Raw genomic sequence first — 8,981 nt, 5'->3', positions numbered from 1 at the left:
CACATTAAAGCAGAGACAGTATGAACATTATATGAGAACTTTTTATGGGCTAGGCCTGAGAATGGCACATATTCATGTTGAATTGGCCAGAACTTGGTCTGAACCACAGGTTAAAGCTGGGAAATGTAGTCTAGTTGTGTGTTCAGGAGCCAGAAAAAAAATGTGGGGTAGTAAGTAGCAATATCTACCACACTAGGCAAAAGCAGGGGCTGGGGGGTGGGGAAGAGCATCTTAGGTATTCATTCATTCATTCAACACATATTTATTGAGCACCTACTATGGACCAAGAGTGGCAGATGTAACCATGAATAAAGGGATCCTGCTCTCAGGAGCTTCTGCATAGTGGGTAACAGCAGGTCAAGTTCTTGGGGGGAGCGGGTATGGAACCTGGCCTTCCAGGCCAATGGGGGTGGAACAGAGTTTTATTGATTTTGTAGAAAGTAGTAAGGGCTTTGGGTTTGACTTTAAAAGCAGTGGGAGTCCATTAAATGGTGTTAAGCAGAATGTGACACGATCTGTTTTATGTTTTAAAATGATCATTTTGGCCACCTTGTGGAAAATAGATTGACAGGTCAGGGCTGGACAAAAGAGTAGAAGCAGAGCCCAGAGATGGCAGGCAGGCTAGAGATGAGGGGAACTCTGCCTGGCCTGATGTGGTGTCCCTGGAGATGAAGAAAGGTGGATAGGAGAAATGTTTGAGGAGTACTCTAAAGGACATGGTGACTGATTGGATGTGGGGGCCGGGGCGGGGAGTGAAAGAGAGGGAAGGGACAGGAATGGTTCCTAAATTTTTGGTTGAGTGACCGAGTGGGCCCTAAATGGGAGCTATCTCAGCAATTTGAGATGTGAAAGCGCTTTAGGAAAGGTCAAATGGCGCAACAAAGCCAGTGCATTCCATTTTACAGATGGGGAAACTGAGGCACGAGATACTAGCAGGTGGTTGTCAGGCCATGTCGCGCTCGTCTCATACCTCCTTAGATGGGTGAAAGGACCGAAGGCTGTTGGATACCTACTAAGCGCCAATACCTGGCCCGGCCCCTCCCCGCCTGGCTCGCCCGGCTCTCCATGTCCGCCGCTCGTGTCCCAATAAAGTTATTGAAATTGACACTGGTTGCTAAGGAAGTAGGTCGCCGAGCCGGGTTGCTAAGGAAGTGAGCGGCCTAGGTCTCGCCCCATCCGGGGCAGCGGGGAATGGCTGAGCCTATGGTTCGCAGCCGCCCCCGCCGCCGCTGCCGCCGCCGCCCGCTTTCGGCTCGGGCTGCAGGTGAGTCGGCGACGATGCGAACGATCGCCGGGTAGGGCCGATCCTTCCGCCGCTTGGGATCTTCCCGAAGGCCCGGTGCAGCACCACCGACTGGCTTTGCTGCTCCGGGAGCGGGAGCATCTTCTGCCCTGCCTCCTGGGCATCTTCAGGCAGTCCGGGCGACCTCGCCCCTCCTCCCCTGGGCGGGGGTGCGGCCCGACCCCCAGACCCGGCCGCGAGGGGTCGGAGTCTGGGACCCAGCTCGGGAGGGAGGCGGGGAAGCGAAAGCTTGGGGTCCGTACCTCGGCGCTGCCCCTGGCTCGCTGTGTGACCTTGGACAAGTCCCTTCCCCTCTTGGCCTCAGTTGACCTTTTTGCCCAATGGGGTCCTATCACTTGCTGCTCAGAGTGGTTAAGATTATGAGACGTGTATGTTGAAAGTGCCCTAAATGGGGAGGAGAAGGACCGAGAGTCCAACTTTAAGTCCGAGTGTCTGAATTTGAGACTTTGCATCTCCACTTAGTAACTGTGTGGCCTTGGTCAAGTTAATCTCCTTGAGCCTTCTTTTCTTTATCTGTAAAATGCGTTAATGAACCACTGTGGGAATCCAGTAAGATGGGTATGTCAAGTAGCTTGGCACATAGTAAGTGCTCAGCAAGCCATTATGAAGCATGAGGGGTGGTTTGGGTAAGGCTTCCTGGAGGGGTTGACTTTGAGACAGGTAGGATTTAGGTGTGTAGTTCACCAGCTCATTGGATATTCCTCCCCCTGTTGACATCCCCCCCACCCTCAGTTTTACTTCTCCATTCTGCTCAGAGAAAGGGAGGTGGTGTGGACTTCTGCAAAGTAGTCCTGGTGGGGGAAACCCTGGGGTCAAGTCCTTGTAGTTGTTTGAGGTTCTGGTTTTATTTTCTACTTAGGCCTTGTTGACCCTTCCAGAAGACAAAGAGTTATCTTTATGTCTTTTGAGAAGTGCTTGAAACAGTAATAGCTATTTACAAGTCTGGTTGGCCCTTGAACAACACAGGTTTGAAATGTGTGGATGTGGATTTTTTTTTCAAGGAAGGTGTGTACATCACCTTTATATATAAGGGACTTGAGCATCCGTGGATTTTGGTATCCAAGGGGGCTCCTGGAATCCCCTACAAATACTGAGGGTCAACTGTATATGATTAAGAAGCACTTTTCAGGTATATTATCTCATTTAATCTTCACATAGACTTTGCCAGGTAGGTGGTGATGTCAACCCCATTTCGAAGATGAGGAAACTGAGGCTAAGAAAAGTGAATGACTTGCCTAAGAATTTTATACCTATTAAGTGATGGAGCTGGACACATTTCCAGGTAAATCCTGTATTTTCTTCCCTGTACCCTGATATCTCTGATTTCTCAGCAGTAGCTGTTACAAAGCCACAAGGGTCTTCTTTTGTTCCTTTTGACTGCTTTGGCTAGAGGCTTTTCTTCCACTGGCAAGGAAACAAGATCTTACATAAAGCTTCATTTAAATAGATACCATCCAAAGTGTGGACCTCAAAACAAAGATGGAATGTTTACAAGGGGCTTTTCTGTCCCCATGCCCCCTCCTCTTTAAAGTGAGAGGAGTAGGCTGGTAGGCCCTTTTGGTGCTGTTGTACAATTCTGATTGCATGCTAGTGGTTTAAAAGCATTGAATCAGTCTGCCTGGGTTCAAATCTCAACTCTGCCACTTCCAAGCTGCATGCCACTGAGTAATTTACTTTACCTCTTTGTGCTATAGTTTCATCATTTGTAAAAGGGAGATAATAATAGTATCCACTATATATGGCTGTTATGAGGATTTATTTGCACCTAATACATGTAAAGTGCCTGGCATGTTTGGTAAACATTAACTATTGTTATTTGGGCTTAACATAACACCTGTATTATACTTTATATTCTATTTATGGTTGGTGAATGAATAAATTAAAGCATGTGCTGACGATACCAGGTCTGTCAACCTCACAGGGTCATTGCATGCATGAAACAGTAGCTGTCATAGTATTATATAAATGTCATAAATGCCAGTATTACAGGGTTGCCCCAGGAACCTGTAATCCCATGCCAGAATGGGTTGCAAAGAAAAATGAAAGCTGATGATAGGATGCCAGGTTTGGTAGTCCGACCCCCAGCTCAGTAAATGTTTACTGAATCCCTTTATGCCAAGCACAGTGGAGCATGTGGAGATCAGCCCCAACTCCACATTCCTCAAGGACCTCAGAGCTTAATTTGCATATTACTAGCATTGGAAATGAATTTGATGTCTTTAAATGAATCCATATCTTGTGTTTGCCCCTCCTCAGAGTAGAGCTTCGGATTCACATCTCTTGTGTCCTTATGCTTCTGTTGGGTGCCTGGGCTAGAAGCCTTGGCTTGCTCTCTAAGCCCTTTCATCCACTGATTTATGGGTCCCTGAGAAAGAGCATTCTCTTGTGCTGGCTAATAATACAGTGCTCTCTTTATGGTGCCTGATGGTTTACAAAAATGCTTAAACGTGTCTTCACTCACTTAGTCTATCGGTAACCCTGCAAGGAAGGGAAGGTGCAGCTTGAGATTCCCATTTTACAGTCAAGGGACCTGAGGTAAGAGAGGCCAGGCTGCTAGAAGGTGGCCCATTTCACACTGGCCTCCAGGCGTTCTGACTCCAAGTTCAGTGCTCTTACCTCCACTGCCTCAGTTTCATTCATTCAGCATTTGCTGAACACCTGGTGTGTGTCAGGCCCAGTTCTAGCTTAGGGATGTGATGGTAGAGAGGTAGGTGAGGTCCTTGCTCTCGTGCAGCTTCCATTCTAGTGGCAGCAGCAGAAAAACAGACCAATAAATGAACAGGGTCACTTGGATGGAAATAAGTACTGTGCAAACAATAAAACAGTGATGTGATGGAGAGTGACTTCTCCATGGGGATGCTGCCAATTAACTGGGTGGTCTGAGAAGGCCACTCTGAGGGGGTGACATTTTTGCTGAGACTTGCTGCCAGAAAGGGGCCAAACATTTGAGAATATGGCAGAAGGAACAGCAAAAGTAAAGGCTCTCAGGTGGGAATAAGCTTGGTAAGTTCTGGGAACTGAAAGAAGGCTCAGAGCAGCTGGAGCAGGTGGGCTGGGGTGGGGGGAGGGGAGAATGGTGAGATGGCCAAGTGGGGGCTGGGCTGGGGGTGAGGCCTCAGGTCATCTAGGGCCTGTGGGCTAGAGTGAGGAGGTGGGACTTTATTGCAAAAGCAATGGGAAGGCATTGAAGGCTTTAAGAAGGGGAGTGATGTGATCTGTTTTTTGTTTTTTAAAAGAATCACTGTGGCCAGTGAATTTTGAGGGGTGTAAGAATGGCAGCCAGGAGAGTAGTTAGGAGGCCAGGTGAGAGGTGATGGTGGCTTTCTAGGGTGGTGACAGTGGAGATGGTACAAGAGGATGGTTTGGGAATGTGTCATGGAGGTGAAACCAGCAGCAGGATGGTGGTTGAGGGGAAGAGCTAGAGGAATCAGAGACGTCTCTTGGGTTTTGGGCCTGAGCAATTAGGTAGATGTTGGTGGTGCCATCTGCCTCTAAAATGATGAGAGAACTTTTTGGTAAGGCGCCCTGTGTGGAAGAATTAGCTCTGGTTCCCTGTGAACCCTTGGAGGAGAGGCACAAGGTGTAAACATCATACTTATAGCCTCTGGGGAGGAGATCCCTGCTTATACTGCAGGAAGATAGCCAGGTACATCTTTTTGAAGCCTCCACCTTGGACATCCAGAAGCCCTGCTTTTCTCGAAGTCTGGCTCTTTGCCAGCTTGTGGAGTGGCAGGTGTGGGCTTTGCCAGGGCAGTGCCCATCTGTCTCATGCTGTTGGCATTGCTGCCCTGACTTGAGATCTTGGCTGATGAAAGCTTGGGAGGAGGCTGGCCATCTCTGCGAGAGAGAATGGAATCACTCTTGAAGCTTAGTGCCTCAAATGGCCACACTCTCCCTGCCAAAGTGGTTCTTTCTTGGCCATCGAATGACATTTCTAAAGTTTCAGAGCTTTTGATTTGGGAATCCCTGGAGAGGCTGTTGTGTTCTTGCTAGAATTCTAGCAAGGGAATTCGAGCCTTCTTTTAACGTATGCTAATAATTGCCCCTGTAAATTTAGGTTTCACAATGTTGTAAATTCAACATTGCGAATAGCAAGACTGATAATCCTACCACCTCTGCTTCTGTAGCTTTGTTTGCAGTTTAGAATGCTCTTTCTTGTGCATTCTCGTGTACTAATGTTCAGTCAGTTGAGATCACATGGCATGTGTATTATCCTCAGTTTACAGATGAAGCATTGAGCTACTGAGGGGTCATTCATTTTGGTCAGTAATATGAAGCACCCGATAGGTGCTGGGTTCGGTAGATCCTTGCCACTCAAAGTGTGTTCTGCATGACTGAGGCACCCATGTGCCCTGAGAGCTTGTTAGAAATGCAGAGTCTAAGTCTAGATATAATAAGCCAGTCTGCATTTTACCAAGACCCCCGGGTGTTTCCTGAGTACATTAAAGCTTGTGATGTACTCCTTTGGTAATAAGTAGCAAAACTAGGACTTGCTAAAGATAATGATAATAAAAGTACAGGCTTACCTTTTTTTTTTACTGTGCTTCACAAGTACTGCATTTTTTTTTTTACAATTTGAAGGTTTATGGCAACCCTGCGTTGTCAGACGATGCATTTTTTAGCAATAAAGTATTTTAAAATTAGTGTACATTAATTAATATACATTGTTTCTTTAGACATAATACTCTTGCACACTCAGTAGACTACAGTATAGTGTAAACATTACTTATATATGCGCTGGGAAACCAAAAAATTTGTGTGACCTGCTTTATTGCAAGATTTGCTTTATTATGGTGGTCTGGCACCAAACCTGCAGTATCTCCGAGGTCTACCTGTAATAGGAATAGCTAACATTTATTGAGCCAAACGCTGTTTTCAGCACTTTACACATGTTGTCTCATTTAGTCCTCACAGCAACCCTGTAACATGAGGACTGTTATGAATCCCATTTTCCAGAAGAGGAAAGTAGAGGCACAGAAAAGTCAAATAACTTACCCAGGTCTGCTGATTCCAAGTCCATTGCTCTTCCTACCGCTCACTTGTTCATCTGTTTTTCAGGTGGGCAGTACATCCCTGACGTCTTGTCAAAAGCCTTTCTTTCTCTTCTGTATCTGGGTAACTAACTTTAAAGGCTGATGAAGAAAACTGACCTCATAGAATGTTTGAAGAAATCAGGGGAAAAACCCTTGAGGTATTTTAACATAACTATGGGGGTCAATTACTTCACTGATAGGCAACAAATAGATAATCTAATTTGTGAGATAGGCTACTTCTCTTCCTTCTTAGCTCTAACTCAGGGCTGAAACATGAAGCAGGTAGGAACTGAGAGCTTGTATTCTGAGACATTTGGCCCTGAACTTTTCTTGATTCTGGTGATAACATCTGCACCGGTGAGGACAGGGTGGCTAAAGCCCTATGCCACCTGCTGACTAATTGCAAAAGATTCTGTTTTTTTTTTCTTTTCTTTTCTTAATGTAATGTTTTTATTGAAGGATAAGATACAGGCAGAAAAATTAGACGATTGTAACTGTATAGTTTGTTGAATTTTTATAAAATGAACTCACCCATGATACCGCCACCCAGATCAAGATATAGAACATTACCAGCACTCCAGAAGCCTTCCTCACCTCCCTCCAGAAGGGTGACCACTACCCTATCTTCTGTCACCAAAGAATATTTTTACCCATTTTTTAATCTGTAAAAGATTCAATTTTGTCGAGCCTCAGTTTTCTCTGTCTGCCACGTGGGCTCGTTATTTTCCCTTCAACATCCCTTATCTCTGCAGTCTTAGAAAGATTTCTTGGTCAAGGCCTGTGCCACCACAGGAAATTCTGGTGTGAAAAGGCAGCGGGATCTGGGTGGAGACATGAATTTTAATAGCAATTCTGCCACTTGCTGTGTGACGCGAGGCAAGTAACTCAGTCTCTCTGGTCCTCAGTGTCTGTATAGGCAAAATAAGGATGTGCGATAATCTTCCAAGGCTCTTCCAGCACTGCCTGAAAGACAGCTTTGAGTTGGGTAATATTTTCCTCTTCCTTGGTGACTTCATGCAGGACTTTCTCCCAGACCTTCCAGGGTGGGGCTTTTAGAGCTGTTTCTTGGCAGTCAGAGATCATTGCAATCAGCTTATCTTATCAGCATCACACATCTGCATTGCAGTTTGGGATGTTCTTGTTTAAGGCTTCAGTTAATCTTGGTGACACTTTGTGTCTCCTCGCTTTGTCACACTGATAGCAGACACTGAGCTCTTCACACACAGGCAGATCTATCTTTAGTATGCTGATTTATTTAAATCATAGTTTGCATTAGAGAGCACCAGTGATAATTGTGGTGGGTGTGGTTTTATTTTTAAGTTTTTGGCAAGATATTTGCAGCAGTTGCATTTTGTCATATTTGAACATAGTGTATAAATGGAAGTGAGTCCAAGTGAAATAGAGATTGTAATAGACTACTGGGAGCTGAGACTGGACGTGGCTGTTACCCACTCTGGGGTCCTTAACATCCCTTTCAGCAGTGGTTTCAGGAAGGGCTTGCTTTGGGGCTTTTGTGTGTGACATAAATTACACAGAAACTATAGCTCATAGTACTGTCTCCAGCAGCTTAGGGGACTGCAGTAATCATTCCTTTATAACACATTTCAGTAACCCAAGCAAAGAAATCTAGCTAGTAAATCATAAAAGATTCCATCCAGGTAAGACAAAATGTCAGCTCAAGTTACTTAAGATAACAGCAAGAAGATAGTTCTTGGTGGAAATAGTTACTGGTTTTGCACGGTCTGCAACAGCAGGTCAGATTCTAGCCTAAGAAATATATAGTATTTTTCCCTCCTTACTTCTTCAATTGCCAGCATTTTTTAATAGAATTTTTTTAAATTATAAAAATAATTTCCATTGAGGAAAACCCTGAAAAGATTAAATAAGATTCACTCAGAAATAACTACTGTTAAAACATCTTACTGTCCAAAGGAAAATATATTCCTAAATGTATTTTATCTCATGAATGTGCAGTTCTTACCTGTTTCCCCAGTCATTGTCATTTAGGCTGGTTTCAATACTTAAATGCTATAAATAATGCTATAGAGAACATCTTGAAGATTATCTTTGCATAAACTTTTGTCTACATTTCTGATGATTTCTTTAAACTAGATCCTTTCATTGTTAAAAATTTTTAATTATAAAGGCAGCCTCCTTAAATGATGTTTTTTAACAAGGTAGTGTCTAAATAAAGTTGAAAAGGCAGACATTAGTGCAGTTTGGTGGAGAGGGATTACCTGTGCAAAGGGTATCCTGACTCAGTTTCAGCTTACTTGTCCACTTGCGCAGCTATCTTTTTAGGTAGTTGCTCTCAAAGTGTATCTCCCATTTTGCATTTGGAAATGTTCACGTAACATTTCATAACCAGTTTTCCATGTTTAGTAATTATGAGCTAGTAAACTTTCCCTAGCATTGGGCATTGACGTTGTTTCTGGCTTTTTATAATCACATATAGTGCTGTAGTGAATATCTTTGCTTCCCCCTCAGCCTCATAAGAGAACAATTCTAAATAAATTAGTTTGGGGAAAGTTAGAACTTTAAAAAGTTGAAAAGGAGAACTGTACATTTTCCTTCTTAAAATCTGATTAGGACCCTAAAAATATCTTAAAAAAAAAAAAGCTTTATTGAGGTATAATTCACAAGCC

At 44.2% G+C, this 8,981-nt stretch overlaps 1 protein-coding gene across 3 annotated transcripts in view; it reads left to right on the top strand.

Annotated features, from left to right (window-relative positions):
* Window positions 1-1,165: 1,165 nt before the first annotated feature.
* Window positions 1,166-8,981, top strand: part of KIF3B (kinesin family member 3B) — a 38,052-nt gene continuing 30,236 nt past the window's right edge. For 2 of the 3 annotated variants that reach the window (XM_060077813.1, XM_060077810.1), the window contains exons 1-2: window positions 1,166-1,264; window positions 2,462-2,585. The gene's annotated coding sequence lies outside the window, so the exon portion shown is untranslated. The remainder of the gene's footprint in view (window positions 1,265-2,461; window positions 2,586-8,981) is intronic. The other variant, XM_060077812.1, reaches the window with a different exon arrangement.

The sequence above is a fragment of the Mesoplodon densirostris genome, chromosome 16 (genome assembly GCF_025265405.1).
Source record: "Mesoplodon densirostris isolate mMesDen1 chromosome 16, mMesDen1 primary haplotype, whole genome shotgun sequence".
NCBI classification, from domain to species: domain Eukaryota; kingdom Metazoa; phylum Chordata; class Mammalia; order Artiodactyla; family Ziphiidae; genus Mesoplodon; species Mesoplodon densirostris.
Note: the sequence above shows the minus strand (reverse complement) of the source record. Positions and strands in the feature narration are given on the sequence as shown.